The following is a 17,691-nucleotide window of genomic DNA, read 5'->3' as shown; positions in this document are numbered from 1 at the left end:
GGGGCTGGGGCTGGAGGCTGGGGCTGGGGCTGGGGCTGGGGCTGGGGCTGGAGGCTGGGGCTGGGGCTGGGGCTGGGGCTGGGGCTGGAGGCTGGGGCTGGAGGCTGGGGCTGGGGCTGGGGCTGGGGCTGGGGCTGGAGGCTGGGCTGGGCTGGGGCTGGGGCTGGAGGCTGGGCTGGGGCTGGGGCTGGGGCTGGGGCTGGGGCTGGAGGCTGGGGCTGGAGGCTGGGGCTGGGGCTGGAGGCTGGGGCTGGAGGCTGGGCTGGGGCTGGGGCTGGAGGCTGGGGCTGGGGCTGGGGCTGGGGCTGGAGGCTGGGGCTGGGGCTGGGGCTGGGGCTGGGGCTGGAGGCTGGGCTGGGGCTGGAGGCTGGGCTGGGGCTGGGGCTGGGCTGGAGGCTGAGGCTGGGGCTGGAGGCTGGGGCTGGGGCTGGGGCTGGGGCTGGAGGCTGGGGCTGGAGGCTGGGGCTGGGGCTGGAGGCTGGGGCTGGAGGCTGGGCTGGGGCTGGGGCTGGGGCTGGGGCTGGGGCTGGAGGCTGGGGCTGGAGGCTGGGGCTGGGGCTGGGGCTGGGGCTGGGGCTGGAGGCTGGGCTGGGGCTGGAGGCTGGGCTGGGGCTGGGGCTGGGGCTGGAGGCTGAGGCTGGGGCTGGAGGCTGGGGCTGGGGCTGGAGGCTGGGGCTGGAGGCTAGGGTGGGGCTGGAGGCTGGGGCTGAGGCTGGGGCTGGGGCTGGGGCTGGAGGCTGAGGCTGGGGCTGGGGCTGGGGCTGGAGGCTGGGGCTGGGGCTGGAGGCTGGGGCTGGGGCTGGGGCTGGAGGCTGGGGCTGGAGGCTGGGCTGGGGCTGGGGCTGGGGCTGGAGGCTGAGGCTGGGGCTGGAGGCTGGGGCTGGAGGCTGGGGCTGGAGGCTGGGGCTGGGGCTGGAGGCTGGGGCTGGAGGCTGGGGCTAGAGGCTGGGGCTGGAGGCTGGGCTGGGGCTGGAGGCTAGGGTGGGGCTGGAGGCTGGGGCTGGGGCTGGGGCTGGGGCTGGAGGCTGGGGCTGGAGGCTGGGCCTGGGGCTGGAGGCTGGGGCTGGAGGCTGGGCTGGGGCTCGAGGCTGGGCTGGGGCTGGAGGCTGGGGCTAGAGGCTGGGGCTGGAGGCTGGGCTGGGGCTGGAGGCTGGGGCTGGAGGCTGGGCTGGAGGCTGGGCTGGGGCTGGAGGCTGGGGCTAGAGGCTGGGGCTGGAGGCTGGGCTGGAGGCTGGGCTGGAGGCTAGGCTGGGGCTGGAGGCTGAGGCTGGGGCTGGAGGCTGGGCTGGAGGCTGAGGCTGGGGCTGGAGGCTGGGGCTGGAGGCTGGGCTGGGGCTGGAGGCTGGGCTGGAGGCTGGGGCTGGGGCTGGAGGCTGGGCTGGAGGCGGCGGGGGCCGCGCACCGGAGCTCACCAGGCGCCGTGGCTCTGCCGGGTGGCAGCTGGTGCAGGGGCGACCACGGGCAGGGTTGCGCGCTGGAGGAGCCCTGCGGACCGAGCACCCCCCCACGCTGAAGGTGACTGCGGCCCCCGCTGGACAAGCAGAGGGATGGGGTCCGCGCCTCCTCTTCCCGCAGCACATGGGGCTCACCGTCCCGGGCCTCGGCGCCACTGTCCTTCCCCAGGCCAGGCCAGAGCGGTCACCGCGTGCACCGATTTCCCTCTTGACCGGTCTGGGCGTCACTGGCACCCAGATTGGCGAGACCAGCGGTCACGTGACCACCCCTCCCGGAACACTCGCAAATGCCCGCGGGCACAGGCCAGTGGAGGGGCGCGTCTCCAGGAGCAGAGCTGGGCTGAGGGGACCAGGGGCCCCTGTGGCGGTGTGGGGCGCAGCCGTCTCTGTGGCACCGGCCCGGCATCCCTGGGCTCTGCTCACATCCACCACAACGTGGGCACCCTCGGGAGGACCGCAGGACCCGCCACCTTCAGGCACCCGGGGCCACCCCCCAGGGAAGCAAGGCCCCCCTGAGCGGTGGGGAGCTGCCTCCTCACAGGCCTGCCCCCGCCGCCTGCTGCGCACCCCCTGGTTTGCTGCTGTGCTCTGACCCCAGGCTCCAGAATAAGGCCAGCAGGGAGGCCAGCAGGGGCCTTTGCAGCCCCTCTGCCCAAAACCCAGCGCTGTCAGACAGCCTGAACTTTGGAAATGGAGCTTAATAAAATCAAGAGCAAAGAGATTATCTGCGCCCCCGGCATCTGTTTGGGGCTTTCACTCTGCGGAGACTCTCCCGGGCACATCATCACAGCAGCCGTGGAAGGAGTGGCCGGTGGAGCCCCGGTCTTTCATGTACTTTGCTTTTGAAAATTTCAAAACAGAAAACTACAGAGAGGGCCCCCCTGGTGGCGCAAGGGGTTAAGCACCGCACCATGAAGCTGTCCGCAGCCTCTGCAGCACAAATTCAGTACCGGCCAGGGGGCTACCCACATGGCGCGGCAGACCTCTCCTGTCTCCCCGCTGCTCCCCTCGGCAGTGGATTTCAGTCAGTCTGCCTGTTCTGCTCCCCACTCTGTCTCTGGTGGATCCTCTCACCCTCCCCCACACCTCTGGCCTGCACCCCAGCTCTTGTATGCGTAAATAAATAAATTAAAAAAAAAAAAAAGAAAAAGAAAACTAGAGAGGGTGAGAAGAGACGCCCTCAGCCTGCTACCCGGAACCCGCCAGCGCCGATGGCCGCCGCTCGCCAGCTCCCACTCTCAGCAAGGAAGCGGAGCATTTCACAGGCCCAGGGCGCCCGTCGTACCCTCCCCGCCCCGGACTGGTTCCCGCTGTTGTGTGCATATTCACAGCTGGTGTGCGCTTGTCACGCTGTGTCTCGCGTGGCCTTGGTGACGTGGAAGCGGCACCTCCCGGGCATCCTGTAACCCTCCTCACCCACTAGTGTGCCCCCCAGTTCCTGCAGCTTCAGGGCCTGGTGCAGTGCTGGGGGGGGGGGACACTGGCACTGGTCCCCTGGGCACCCTGCAGGGGGTGGTGCTGCCCCACGGGTCCTTCCCGGGCACGCACCCCCCATCCCATCACTGCGCTGGCACCCCCACACTTTCCCAGGGTGCAGACTTGACACACCCCCAGCACCCCAAGATGAGCTCACACTTTCTCTGACGATGGGGGCACCACCTCTGTCTGGAAGCCCTTTGATTACTTTTCAATTTTTCCACAAAGTTACAAAGTCTTTGAAACGGAGAGGGCCATGTTGATCGAATAGACAGGTTAGCGTCGGGGACGAGCCTCTAACTCTCCGGCTGCACCTCTCCATCCTCTGCGTGGACCCCCAGCAGTGGTGGGCAGCCCCGGGGGGGGGTTAGGAGGGAATGTGGCCAGTGTCCCTGCCCAGGGTGGCACTTTGGAATGTCTGATTGGCGTGTTGAAGGTGGGTGCTCACTGCCGACCTCACGGCCCGGCCACTCTCGCGGCCTCGAGCCTGGGCAACAGTCCTCGCGGGCACACAGCGGGGGTGGCACCGGCCAGGCTCTGCCCTTTTCACCCACCCACTGCAACCTGTTTCTTGGGGCCCAAAGAGCTGATGGCCACAGATCCCGCTTTGTGAGCTTGAAGCTGCGTCGTTTTTTAAAAAAGATTTATTTATTTATGCATACAAGAGTTAGGGTGCAGACCAGAGGTGGGGGATGAGAGGGACTCCCCAGGAACAGAGTGGGGAACAGAACAGGTGGATCTACTTGAAGCTGTGGCGTCTGTAGCCACACAGAGACAGCGGGTGCCGCCCTCCCCAGCCACCTGGCACTGGGCTCCAGCCAAGCTGCTTGTCTAGCTCGTGGTGGGCCTTTGGGCCTGCATTTGCCTCTGGCCTCCTCACATCCGCCCCAGTGATCAACTGCGCCGAAGCCGGGGCCACAGGCTCCTGCCAGCTCGAGCAGCTCCCGGCCCCCAGGCGGGGCGACTGCCTGCGCCCAGCGGCTGGCAGGTCCGCGGACCTCGGGCCGTGCCTGCTCCGTGCCCACCCAGCTTCTGGCTTAGCCTGAGTCTTGCTCCGCCTCTGTTTCTCAAATACTCTCTGATATGTGTGAACTTGACAGACTGAGAGATCTGTGGATTTATTTAAACGTAATGAAAGAGGCTACTGTGGAACATTTTTACATTGACCCATAGGAAATCGCTGTTTCTAGAAGTAAAAAAATCGGCTTTGCGCGGTTCAGCCTGATGTGTGCAGCGCTCGCCTACGTGTGCCGCTCCCGGCCTGAGCACCTGGCAATGCCGTCAGGGGAGGACCCGGGCAGAGGCCAGGGCCTGGGCTCTGTCCAGCTCTGCTGTCAGGTAGCCGAGTAGTTGGGGAAAGCACCATTGCCCTGAATGGAGGCTCCCCCGCACCGCACGGCACCGTACAGCGCTGTCCCCCAGCGTACGGGCCTGCCCCGCCTCTGCACAGCGCTGGCCGGAGTCGCGGCCAACACCAGGCCGCAGTGTCCTGCACTCATGAGCCAAGTGAGACCGTCCGGGACGCCTGCCGGGTCATCTCTGCCTCCGGCCCGGCCCTGCTGAGGGCACTGGCAATGGGCAGCCCATGCCAGCCCTCCAACTGCCCCCGTCGCCTGCCCTCTGCCCACGCACAACCTGAGTTTGGGGGTCTCTTTGACCGCGCTCCCCCACCCTCTGCAAAGGAAGCATTGTTATCCTGGTTCACAGACCCGGAACCTGAAGCTGGAACGCGTGCCTTGTCCCCTGAGCTCACGCGACCGGCGGCACCGCGACGCCCAGACTGTCCCAGTGGAGAGGTGCCCGACAGAGCACGGGCGTCCGCAGCTGGGCGGTGTGGCGGCCACTGCTGCTCTGTGGCTGGGGCGCTTCGCTCAGCCCCGCGCTGGGTGAGTGCACAATAAGCCTTAGGAACCCAAGAGGTGCTCGCTGCAGCTGGGGGCTCACGGAGGGGTGCTTTATCCTGCCCGCGGCCTCTTCCTTCCGCAGCGCGGGGAGCAGTAAAAGCGAGAAATGGAGTTTTCTCGCGGAGGGGGCGGCCATATGTGGCCACTTTGGGCACAAAGGAAGGCCGGCTGCGGGGGGCGAGCCCAGGACCTCAGACGCCCAGGGCTCTGCCCAGGGAGCTGGGCTGCGGCGCCCCCACCCCCACCCCCACCCCCCTCACGGGGGGGGGGGCTGGGGCGCTGTCTGAGGTGCTGACGCTGAGGGCTCCGGCCGCGAGCGACGACCTCCCTTGCAGAGCCTGGGCGTCTCCGTGGAGCCAAACAGGAGGGTCGGGCGAAAGCAGGGTGGTAAGCCTCGGGGGCGCTCAGGCTCGCCCCTGCTACATCTGTGCCTCCTCACGATCGCAGCCTCTCACCGCCTTGCCCTGGCAGGTTTCTGCAAAAAGGTAGACTCTGCTTCCCTGTCAGCCCCTGCAGAGATGCAGACACCTGACCGCCAGGTCTGTGCCCCAGCCCTTTCCCACGACACTGCAGGCCCCGCACATCTCACCCCCTGGCACCAACGCGAGACTGAAAACTTTCGAACCCACCTTCCGCCCCCGCCTCCCACAACCCCAGGCGGGCTCTCCCGCGCCCCCACTCCCGCCGGCGCCAAAACCGCGTGGACTTGCTACTTGGGAGCTTGCGGCCCCCCCGGAAACCAGTTGTGAGCACCGGCTGCCCACCTTGGGGTGCCCACCTGGACCCAGGTGGCGGGGAGTGTCACGGCTCCTGGAGCAAAGTGGCGGCAGCCGCGCCTGTGCCAAAAGGCGCTGCCGGCTGAGCCAGGCAGGGCGCGGGCTACTCTGGGCAGCGGCCCTGGGGAGCCACTTGCCCGAACGTCAGCAAGGTCCCCGAAGAAATCCCAGCGTCGGGGTCTTCCCACCACTCCTCCTCCTCCCGGTCGCCATGGGGCGGGGGGCTATTTTGAAAGAGAAGGAAAGAAGCATGAAGGGCGCTCAAGCGCGTCCCTGTCCCGGCTGGCAGGTCTCCGGGGAGCCCGCCCTCGCTCCACCCTTGCCCGGCCACCTGCCGAAGCCCTGCCGCCCGCTCCTGGCCAGGCCGGGGCACTGTCCCGGGTCTCTGTAAATCAGCTCGGGGCTGCGCGGGGTCCGCTCTGGGTCGGTGGTGTCTTTCTGGCCTTGCTTGGGGAGACTTCGCGCTCCAGCCACAGGAAGCGTTCCCCGAATGTTCTAGTAATGTAGGGGTTGGCCGCTATGTTGATGATGACGACACGGGCTAGATCACCAGTCAGTCCAGAAGGGACCGTGTCTGTCCACCGGGTGGAAGCCGGCGCCCGGCGGGCCTGAAGCCTCCGCAGCTGACGCGGGGCGTCGGCCTTCAACGGGCTGCGTTCCCCACGCAGGCTCTGTCCCGCGACATATTCCCTATAAAGCAGAGCGCGGGCTCGGAATCATTTATTTTTTTAAGGTTTTTTTTTTTTTATAGCCATCTTACTTGACAAATAAGTCTGTTTCCTGTTCCTCTTTAGGTGACGGTGGGTTTTCATTCAGCCTTGATGAAAAGTCGCATCATTGAGGGCGCAGGGTTTAGTCTCTGCACTATCAAGCTGTCCACAGCCTCTGCAGCACGAGTTCAGTCCCCGGCCAGGGAGCTACCCACACGGCGCAGCAGACCTCTCCTGTCTGCCCACTGCTCCCCTCAGCCGTGTACTTCGTCAGTCTGCCTGTTCTGCTCCCTGCTCTGTCTCTCACTCCCCACACCTCTGGCCTGTACCCCAGTTCTTGTACGCATGAATATATAAATCTTTTTTTTTTAAAAGTTCCATAGGCCCTTGAAAAACTGAATTTTTGGTTTTTAGGGTGTACAGTTCTTTCCATTGTCAGTAACAGCCACGTCAGTTTCGGGGAGCCCTACTGACACCCCTGGGTGTCTCTCCTGGTTGCTCTGCCTCGATTTGTTTTCCTTTTTATTTTTGCAGCGTTTGTTTTATTGTTGTTTATATGAGCGCTATTTTGCATGGCATTTAAGACTTAGGACAGTCATGTCTTGTTCGGAAATCATAGATTCTATCTGTGAAGTCCCTGCCTCACAAAGTTCCTTGTCTCTTGCCTTCGGCTAGAATCCGGGTGACGCTATCACACAGTCTTCTGCCTTCGCTTGCATCTCCCAGCTGTGAATTCACCTTTTTTAGATGAGCTTTTGTAAAAGGCTTATAGCTGAGCTGATGTAAAGGTTCACATCAGTTCAACACCCAGAACACTGCCAGAGAAATGGCAGATGGTTCGCGGCTCTAGTGGACCCAGGAGCGGGGGGCGTCCCGCCTAATCGGGGTCTCAGCCTCAGCCCCTTTGACGCTCGGGGCCGATAACTATTGTGGGGTGTCCTGTGACAACCAGGATTCTGGCAGCATCACCCCTACATGCCAGTGCACCCCAGGTCCCCAGCCCTTGCCAGGCACCCTCCTGGGAACCACACGCCAGAGGGACATGCCACGCCCTCCTGAGTAGAGGGTCTGGGGAGTGATGGATTCAGCCCCTGCTGAGTTCTAGAAACCCCCACCTCCAGCCAGGCTGCGGCCCTTGCTGCGTGAACCGGTCCTTGCCAGGCCTTCCCTACCTGTTCCTTCTGAGTTCAGGGAGCCCAGCAGGTCCCCACCGGCTCCCCGGCTACCTCCCGTCTCCGGCTGGGAGTCTGGCGGACCCTACAGGGACATCAGGTGTCAGTAAGGTCGTAATTAGATCTGCTGTCCACCCTTCCCAGGCGGCATGAGACAAGAGACTTGGAATGAGGAGCAGTGTGGGAGCGAGGGCAAATATTTTCACACAGGTGGTTTGGTATTTGCCAACGTGCAGAGCTGAGAGGCGCATGTGGGAGGAGGCGCGTAGAGATCCGATTTGCAGTGATTATTTCCAAGCTAGGACCCACGCAGAGCCTTGCGAGGTGTGGGGTGGGGGGAAGCCAGCCTTCCAGAGGCAGAGGCGCAGGTTCGGGAGCACGGCTGGGTGGGGTGTCCCTGCTCCAGCCGGGGGAGGGGCACGGGCCTCCCTTTTACCAAGGCCCTGGTGCCCCCCGGGCGCAGCTGGGCTGAGAACCTGGAAGCTTTGGTGAGTTAGCATTGAGGGAAAATGGGTGGGGGTGCAGGGGGCCCTCAAGGCCTGGGGTGCCTGCCGGCTTGGCCCCGGTGTCAGCTCCTGGCTCCCCATCCATGAAGCTGGAAGCAGGCACACTGCAGGCGGGGCTGACCTGGACGTGACTCGGGGCAGGCAGGGAGCCATGGGGGGCTTCCCGAGGGGGTGAGCGGAGGCCAGTGTTGGGGCAGAGGCGCCCACACGCCAAGGCTCGGGTGCAGCGGTGGCTCCTGGGGGCAAGTCGCCTGGGGTGCGGAGGCCAAGGGCAGGGCTGGGCCCTCCTGCCCTGCCCCCGCGCCCAAGCCTGCCCTTCCCAGGCAAGCCCAGGTGCGGTCCAGTCCAGCCCCCTGCACAGGCAGGTGCGGGGCCGCTCTCGACTCTGCTGTGTGTCTTCCAGGATCAACCTGCGGTCGCAGGTAACAGAGGCCCAAAGTCACAGCGGCCAAGGAAGGACAGTTCAGGGAGAGGCCGCGGTGGCCTCTGAGGTGGCTCCTCGTCCTCTCGGACTTGGGCCTCAGAGGGCACAGGCCGGAGCCTCGCCCATGGCCAGGCTGGGGCGGGGTGGGGGGTGACAGGGCGGCAGCCAGGGGGTGACCAGGGCATGACGGGAGGCCAGGGCCGAGCCAGATGTCCAACCCTGGGTGAAGGGGCAGGCCGTGAAGGGGTCTTCACGTTGCCCCCCAGACCCATGAACAGCACAGGTGGCGGATGCGAGACACCCAGGCCCGCAGTGACTCCGCCCAGTCTGCCCAGCCCAGAGCCTGCTGCCTGGGCCCAGCCGCCGGCCGCTCACAGCGCTTGGGGAGGTCAGACCCCAGGCTGTAAACTGAGGGGAAGCCCGTGCTTGGAGACCCTCCAAGCCCCCTGGGGTCCAGGAAAGTTGCCGGGACATCGAGCTGGGGAAGGACAGGCGGGAGGCACGCCTTCTCTGGAACCTTCCTTGGACGCTGTTCCCCGAACCCAGCACCTCAGCGGCGGGAGCCGGCAGGGGCCGCGGCTCTGTCACCGTGGCTGTGGCAGGTGCGCCCCAGAGCCCTTTATGTAACTGTGAACTTCTGGATCGTGGAATGGACCAATCAGGGGCGAGCTATGAGCTGATTGGTGCTAAATGGTCCAGTCAGCCACAGGATTGAGAAATGGCCCAATCAGACGTGTGGGCGGGGCACCCCAGAGAGGATACAAGCCAGGGGCGCGCGAGCTGAGACCCGGCACCTGAGACAAACAAGGGGGAGCCAGTGCCCACCTCTGAGGGAAGAAGGAAGACGGGGAGGCCTCCGCTCCTGGCCTCCGAAGAAAGCAGACAGGGAGCAGCAGCAGCCGCCCTCCGAGGGAAAGGCGCCGGAGGCCTCTGCAGGGACGGGGTCTCGTCCTGTCTCTCCACCCCCGAAGGGAGCCCCGAGCCCGGCCTGGCGCCCCAAAGAGCTGTTTGTTGCTGGCGTCGCCCAACTGCGCACTCAGAGCTGGGACACGGGGTGTCTCTTGACACCGCCTCTGGGGGCCCAGCAGTGACCATCACACCGGCCAGTGCTGTCCAGACGCCTGGTGGCCGGCGGTGGTCAGCGCTGACACCGTCTGGGCGAGCTCGTTGTGCCCTGTTTGCAAGATGAGCCCGGGTGGTTCCTGGAGCCCGGGGTCTCTCGCAGCTGTGCGCGGGGCAGACCCACGGACGGGGTCCTGTCCATCGGGCCGCCGGAGCCCAGATGCCCCCTAAGTCAGAGGATCGGGCAGAACCCGAGCCTAACGGCGGCTGCTCAGTCCACAGGGCTGCAAGGCACCTGGGGCGAGGGCCCTGGGGTGGTCCGGGTGGCCTGAGCCGCAGAGGCCCCCAGCTCTGTGCACCCCGCCTCCTCCTGCTCCCACCGTCCCAGCCCAGGGCACTTGGGCGCCGCGGCTCTGGGGCCGGTGCTCTGGCCACGGTGTGTCTGCCCAGCCCACGAGGCTGCTCCCGTCCCGCAGTCTGCGGCGCCCATGCCCCAGCCGCAGTTGAGAGGACAGGACTGCGGAGCCTGGGCTGCGTGAGCCGCTGGGGCCAGAGCAGAGCAGGGGGACGGGAGGGGGGGCGCCCGCACAGGGTGCCCCAGCACCCACAGTCCCTGGTGAACCCCTGGGGCCAGACAGGCTGCAGGAACACAGAGACACCCCCAGGCCACCCGCTCAGTGACCTCCGATGGCGACAGCAGAGTTCAGCTTGGGGGGGGGGCACATGAGGCTGCTCCGCTCGGGGGGCAGAGCTTGGGTTGGGGGGGCGCAGTGGCCGCAGGGGAGCCAGCTCCGACGCGTTGGTTTGGCCTGACCGTGCACCGTCTGCTCGCAGGGCGGGCCCGTGCGGCGCGTCCCCCAGGCCGGCCCTGGATGCGGGAAGGCAGCGCTGGACCCATGTGCTGGGGAGGCTGCGCTCGGGGCGAAGCAGAGGGGGTGTGGGGAGCACCGCAGGGCACAGGCGGGTCCGAGGGAGGCCGGGGCCAGGGCGAGGTCCAGAGACCCCACAGCCTGGACCTGGGGCTGCCGCGTCTGGGTCCCCCTGGCCAGCACAGGAGGCTCGGCCGATGGAGAGAGGCCGGGGAGCCAGCCCTGCTGCAGCGGGGGAGGGCGGCGTGGAGCTGGCAGCGCCCCGAGCGAGCGCTTCCCTCCCGTTTAATTTTACACTTGACACGTTCTTTAAATAACTGAGCAGTGGGGGGCGGCAAGCCTGCCACCATCGCGCCCCCTCCTGCCGGGCAGCAGCCTGGGCTCGGGCCAGCGAGCCCCTCGGAGAGCATCAAGGCAGCAGGACGTCAACTCGGAGCTGCGAGCCAAGGGCCTTCCAGCAGCCTCCACTGCTGACCCGGGTGGGACTGGCCGGCCGGGGCCGGGGCCGCTCACCTTGGCTTCAGCCGGGAAAGCCCCCGCCCCCGCCCCCGGCCCGTCGGCGGCACCCCGGCTCCCAGCTCGTCTCCGATGGGGGCGTGGGCCGCTCTCCGCTTCCCGCCGTGGCTCTGGCGGCACGTCGTCCACCCGTGGAGGCCCCGGCGGGAGGGCGGCCAGCACCCGGCCCCTGGAAGCGGCCCAGCCCCCCTCCTCCTGCGGCCCTCGCCGCCTTGCCCAGCACCTGCTCCGCAGCCGCTGACCCCGTCACCAGGGTCCGGTTCTGTCCAGGGCAGCCCCCTCTCTCAGGGCAGAGCAGGGGCCTGGGCGGCGGGGCGGGCCGGGCCGGGCGGCAGCAGGGGCAGCTCTCCCTCACGGCCGCTCTCGCTGGCGCGGACAGGCCAGAGCGCCGCAGCTCTCGACTTGAAACCAGTGACCGTCCACTCGCCCAGAGAGCAAAGCCTGCCCGGCCCAGGGGCAGCTAGGTGGGGTGCTCCGGCCGGGGGCATCTGGTTGGAGATGCGGCCCCCTCCCCGCGGTGCCTGTGGCCCCAGCTGCGCCCCACAGCTGTCCTGCCGCCATAGGGCCCTCGCCCAAGGCCCCCCGCCCCCCAGCTGGGATGGAAGCACTGGGCCCGCGGCTGGGCCCCTGGGGGTGCGGGGGCCGAGTGGGGCCAGGCGGAGAGCCAGGCCGGGTGCCCATTCCTCCCAGGCCGGGCCGTGAGCCCAGGTAGCGACCCAGGTGCCCCTGGTGGGTAGCACCCCTTGACCTGGTCAGGAATGTGGGTGTGGATACGCCCAACTTGCTGTGGCCTGAAGCCAAGGGGCGCGGACAGACAGCACCCAGAAGGGGCCCAGCTCCCAGGCCCTGCCTGTGCCACGTGCGAACACGCGGAGGCCACAGCCCAGGGAGGGAGGGCAGCGCCTCGCCTGCAGCTGCACAGGGCCAGCCTTGCCTGGCCGGCGGGGGAGCCTGGGCGCTTGGGGACCAGACACCCCACTCCCGTCACACCCCTTCATCCTGGGCTGACCAGGGCACCCCGGCACAATAGCAAGGGAGAGGTTGAACCCGAGCCGCTTGGGGCCTGGGGACCATTTTCTCCTAACTCGGGGCTCAGGAAAGGCCCTAGAAAAGTGGAGCTCAGGAGACACTCTGTGCCAGGTGGGCAGGGCCGGGGCATCTGTCACCTGGGGTGCCAGCGGCAGGGGCTGGGGGTCTGAAGCCTCTCCAGCCCTCGCTCGTCCTGACGCTTCCCTCACGCTCTCTCTCCAGCAGAACTTCTGCCCCTCACAGCCCGGCTCAAGGCCATATCCCAAGCGCCCCCGTGGCTCCTGGATCCTGGGCCCCACCCTGCTTTTCCTCTCTCTGCCTCGGCTTTGCTGGCAGAGCCCTCCCAAGCGGTGCAGGCCGTCGGGCCGAGGGGCGCCTCCACAGAGCCCTGTTCCTGCTCGTTTCACCTTGGCCGGCACAGAACCCTTTAGGACTTTGCCCCTCAGCCCAGACCAGCCACAGCAGACGGGCTGCAACAGCAGATATGACTGCAGAGTCTACAAAGACTTCCAGGGGGCCTCCCCGGTGGCACAGGGGTTGAGCCTCGGCGCTGTCAGGCTGTCGCCTGCCACTGTGGCCTGAGTCCATCCCCGGCCAGGGAGCTACCCACACGGCGCAGCAGACCTCTCCTGTCTCCCCGCCGCTCCCCTCAGCAGTGTATTTCAGCGGATCCGCCTGCTCTGCTCCCCGCTCTGTCTCGGTTGAGTCCTCTCACCCCCCACACCTGCACCTCTGGCCTGTGCCCCGGCTCTTGGATGCATAAATAAATAAATAAGTCTTTAAAAAAAAAAGTCCCTCAAACCTTTGAAGAAGTCGAGCTACTGTGGCAGGGAGCGGCCGGTGCACAGCCATCTCTGACCTAGCCTGGTCCTTTTGGGGGTGACCTGCCACCCCGGGAGCCCACCGCACCCTCCAGCCCCCAGCCGCCTGGGGCTTCTCCCCGCCTTGGGTTCTCAGCAGGCGGCTCAGCCAGCAGGCCCAGGCCGCTCCTCACGGTTCCCTCCCGGGTCCAGGTGAGCGCTCTGCACGCCACGTCCGCGGACGTCCGGCCCCAGGTACCAGTCTCGTCTTTCCCGTCTGTGTTTCTGCGCGCACCGCCTCGGGGTCTTGCGTCAAGCCGCCAACTCTCGGCCGGGGCCTCCGAGCTGAGGTCATCCTGGAGTCCACGCGCCTCTCCAAGCACGCGGTCCTTGCCAGGACGTCTCTCCCAGGGCCTCTGCTGTTTGCCCCGGTCACTCTCTTCTTCGAGGCCACTTCCCACATGGCTCATTCCTCCTCGCGCTGAGGCTTTCCCTGGCGCGCAGACGTGCAGCGGGGGCCACAGAGGCTCTGCAGAGCGCAGTGACCAGCCGGCGGCGGCCTCCAGCACGCCCAGCTCAGGTGGATGCACGGCCAGGACACCCCCTCCTTAGCCCGGGCCTTTCTCGTCCCTGAGGGACAGACCCCTGGGCGGGCTGCTGCAGGGCTGGGGCGGGGCTCGGTGCTGTCCATATGGGCGCCCACAGGCTCAGGCGGCTCTCCAGGCCCCTCCACCTCCATCGCTCCCCAAGAGCTCACCGTCCGCCCCTCTGGCTCCCAAAGCAGGCCTCCCCGAGAGGGGCCCTCCCTGAAGCAGCTTCTGCAACAGCACGATGTTTGTTTGTTTGTTTGTTTGTGGGACCCTCGCCGGCGGCCGGGAACGAACCCGGGCTGCAGAGGTGAGGCTGCGGGCAGCCTCGAAGCCCAGCACTCAGCCGCTGCGCCACCAGGGGAGGCCCAACAACACGACTTTCAGCAAAGAAAACAGATTCCATTCCAGCCGGGAACCCTCCCCTCAGGGTGCCGGGGGCCTGGATGCAGTTTCTGACAGCCCCCCCCACCCCCCCCACCCCCACCCCCCACCCCCACACACACAGCCAGGCCAGGTGCCTGGAGACAGCGGCAGATCCAGGAGGAGCCCCAGGGCCTGGAGCCCCAGGGTAAGCCCAGGGTAAGCAGACCCTGGGCCAGGAGAAGCCTCCCTTGCCTGTGGAAGGGTCTGCAAGGGGGGGGGGGGTCGCCCCCACACTCCTACTTCAAAACAGCTCCCAGGCCCCCAAAAACACATCCGGCCCAAGACTGTTAAAAGATCCGCGCGTGTTTCAAAGGCCTGTGGCGCCGGCTCTGGAGTGGGGGCCGCTTTGACGTACGTAGTCCTCCTACAGATCAGCCCCCAGCTCCTAGCGAGCTCGTGAGCAGCTCCTGGGGTGGGGGCACCGCCGGTGACGCCCCCCTTCCTAGCAGGCAGCAAAATGCAGCCGTTGCCATGGCGGCAGGCGCTGCGGGCTCTGGTGCGCGTGGGGCTCCCTCCCTGGCTGGGCTTGCGCCCCTGCGCCGGACGGGGCAGCTCCGCACCCACACACCGTGCACGTGGAAAGAGGGTCCGGCACCAGGGACCCTGCGCCCCCAGCCGGTGCAGGGGCCACGTGCCGCCTCCCCGACCCTCGTGGAGGACCCTGGGTGCACCCGCTAGATGGGTGCGGAGGGTCGGGCTGCACCGGGTTTTGCTGTCTCAGTAGCTCACCCAGCAGGTGCGCGGGTAAGAGGCGGTGACCCCAGAGGGAGCGCGTGGGGGGGGGGCGGGGAAGGGGGTGTGGTGGGGGGATGCCTGACTCCGTTCGTGGGGCCTGGGGTGGCCTGTGTCCCCACCTCCGACCCCGAGCTGGCCTGCTCAGAATTAGCCCCAAGAGAGGCAGTGACGGGGCGCAGGGGAAGCCGGGGACAGGCGCATACTCCAGCGGCCCCTTGGGGACACACCGGCCCCTCGCCCAGCCCCCTCTGCCCCCACCCCCCGAGCATCACGGACTTCAGATGCCCTGAAAGTTGGGGTGTGTGTGTGAGCCCAGCGGTCAGAGGTCAGCAGGTGCCCCTCGCAAAGCCAGGCAGAGGCTGCAGAGCTGGCCCCACAGGGCAGACGATCGTCCCCATGCTCCCAGCACCCACCCCCAGGGCGGACCCCAACCACCGACACTCACGCCCTGGTTTCCAAGCCGCTCTGGGAGAATCCACTCGAGTCCAAACACTCTCTCACCTCCCGGCCTTGGGCACGAGGACGTCACGGCGCCGCGCACTGGCCGTGTCCCGGGGGGGACGGCTCGCATGGAAGCTGACGGGAGGGTGCCCAGCCTTCTGGCGCGGGGGCGGGGGTCCCCCCAGGCGCCTGCAGCTGTCCCAGGGTCCAGGGCCAGTGGGCCATCCCGCTGCTCCCTTAGGCTGACCCCTCCGGCTGCCGGGAGGCTGGGGAGACGGCCGGTGCCACTGTCAGCCCCAACTCCAAACTCAGGCCCCGGGCGCCCCCCAGCCGTCCTGCACACGCCCCCTCCCCTCCCCTCGGTCGGACACCAGTTCCCGTGGCTCTGCCAGCCCCGCTCAGCATGTCCCTGGCAGCCCCGCCAAACCCCGGGTCTCTGTGGGCGCGGGGCACACCCCCATGCTCGGGTGTCTCTGTGCCTGCTGTGCCCTGCTCTCGGGGCGCGGAGCCTCCCCACGCTGGCCCTGCCCTTGGCCTATGGAACAAGGCACCTCAGGACGGAGGGAGCCGCCCCGTGAGGCCCCGGCCCTCGCTCTGGAGTGGCTGGAGCAGAAGGGAGAAGTCAGGGGCTTGCTGCAGCCGCGCCCAGGCCAGGGGGCGCTCAGAGGCCGGCCCTGGCTCCCCCACCCCCGCTGGGACAGGAAGAGGGAACTCAAGACATCTAGGGTCACTCCCGTCCTCTCGGTGCAGATGACTAGGGTTTCACCTCCGGACTGTAACCTCCGTATCCATCAAACTGCATTTTTTTTTTAAGATTTATTTATCGGGCCTCCCTGGTGGCTCAGGGTTTAAGGACAGCGCTGTCAAGCTGCCCGCAGCCTCTGCAGCACGAGTCTGACCCCCAGCCGGCCAGGGAGCTGCCCACAGGGCGCAGCAGACCTCTCCCGGCTCCCCGCGGCTCCCCTCAGCAGTGGACTTCGGTCAGTCTGCCTGTTCTGCTCCCCGCTCTGTCTCCGGTAAATCCTCTCACCCCCCGCACCTCTGGCCTGCACCCCAGCTCTTGTGTGCATAAATAAATAAATCTTTTTTAAAAACAGTCAAGAAGACGACATAGCAAGAGAAAGTCACTGCAGAAGTCGCCCCTTAATTTCCTATGTAGGCTTCATTTTTATGCACCCGTCACATTTCTAATCCTGAGGAGCGGCTGCTTCCCAGCCAGAGTGAAGGCGTCGCCCCCGCGGTGGCGCCCAGGCCCCTGGGGGGGAGGGGGAGGGGGGGCACCAGAAGGAGGGATAGGGGTGAGGCTCCAGGCCAGGCCTCCATTTCCAGAAGCGCGGTGACTCCAGCGTGTCGTTCCCCGTCTTAGGGGAGGCAGAAGCCAGTGTTTCTCGCAGACGGGTCCCGCGAGCCAAGGCCCTCGGCGCCACACCACAGGCCGGGGCCGCGCCACAGAGCCCGACGCAGCGGACCCCGGCGCGCGCCTCCCCTCTGCAGGCAGAGCCAAGGGCCGGCCCGGCCTCCGCGGAGCCCAGAGGGTCTTGACCCCAGGTCTGCTCTTGCTGGTCAGTTCTAGACGCAGGGGACCCCCCATATCCCCAACTCTTCTGCTCCTGGAGGAGGGAGACCGCGGCCCCGGGTGGAAAGAGGTGGGACCCCACAAGCAGGCCTCTGGCCAGCACGCAGAACCCCTCCCCGGGCCTGGGCGCCCCGTCTGCGTGGCAGGGTCGCTGTCCCGTGGCCCAGACTTGCCCGGAGTGGACACCTGTGGGCTCCACGGCTGCTGCGGCCTCCGGGCTGCCCCCAGCGCGGCGCCTCCCCCAGCAGCCCCGCACCCGGCCGGGGTGGTGGTGAGGACGCCCCCCCTGCAGCCCCACGCGGCTTGGCAAAGCCGGTCCCCTCCTAGCTCCTCCCGGGGCCCGTCCACATCACCCCTCAGCTTCCCCGTCGGTGCTGCGCGCGGAGGGAGGGCCGCGAGGGGAGCAGGCGGAGCCGGCCCTGCAGGCTGCGAGGGTCAGAGGCGGCTGGGAGCCGCCCTCTGCCCTCGGGGGCTCAGCCCTGGGCCTCCTCTGTGCTCGCTACCTGTGAACCCCGCCGCTGCCCTGGAGCCCCCAGCCCGGGCCAGCAGCGAGCCCCTGCGCCAGGCCTGCCCCTGGGCAGCGCCAGTTCCCGCACAGCGGGAGCCTCTGCCCGTCGCAGCGGGGAGGCCGGTGTGGACCGCGGCGCGCCCGCCCTCCCGCCCGAGGCGCGCCCCCCCGCGCCCCCCTGCGCCCCGGCCCGCGCGCCCGGGAGCGGTGGCGTGACGTCCGCGGGCCGGCGTGGAGCCGCGTGGGCGCGCGGAGCTAAAAATACGCGCGGGCGCCCGTCACTGGGGGTCACTGCGCCAGCGCCGCTGCCGGCCCCGGCCGCGCCTTCGCCCTGGGGTGTGTGCGGGGCCCCCCGCCAGCGGGCGCCCCCCGCCCCCCCCCCCGCGCGCTCCGGGCCGGGCCTCGGGTCGCCGTGGAAACGCGGCCCCGCGAGCGCGCGGGGAGCCCCGCAGGGCCCGGGCCGGCCGCCCCGTCCGCGCGGGAGCCGGGACGCGAGCGGCCCCGCGGGCGCGGGGGGGGGGCGGGCGGCGGCGCGGGGGCCGCGCGCGTGTCGGGGGGCGGCGCCGGGTGCGCTCGCGGGCTGCGTGCGCGTGTCCCGTCCGCGCCGCCGAGCGGGCTCCCCGGGGCCGCGTCACCTGACTCCCCGGCCCTCGCGGGGCGCAGCGGGCCCCCAGGTTGCCCGGCGCCGGCAGGTCGGCGGCGACTCCGGCCCCTCCGCGC

The sequence above is a fragment of the Talpa occidentalis genome, unplaced genomic scaffold, assembly GCF_014898055.3.
Source record: "Talpa occidentalis isolate TD23 unplaced genomic scaffold, MPIMG_talOcc4v2.1 talOcc4.14, whole genome shotgun sequence".
Taxonomy (NCBI): Eukaryota; Metazoa; Chordata; class Mammalia; order Eulipotyphla; family Talpidae; genus Talpa; species Talpa occidentalis.
The sequence above is the reverse complement of the archived record's forward strand: the minus strand, read 5'-3'. Positions refer to the sequence as shown.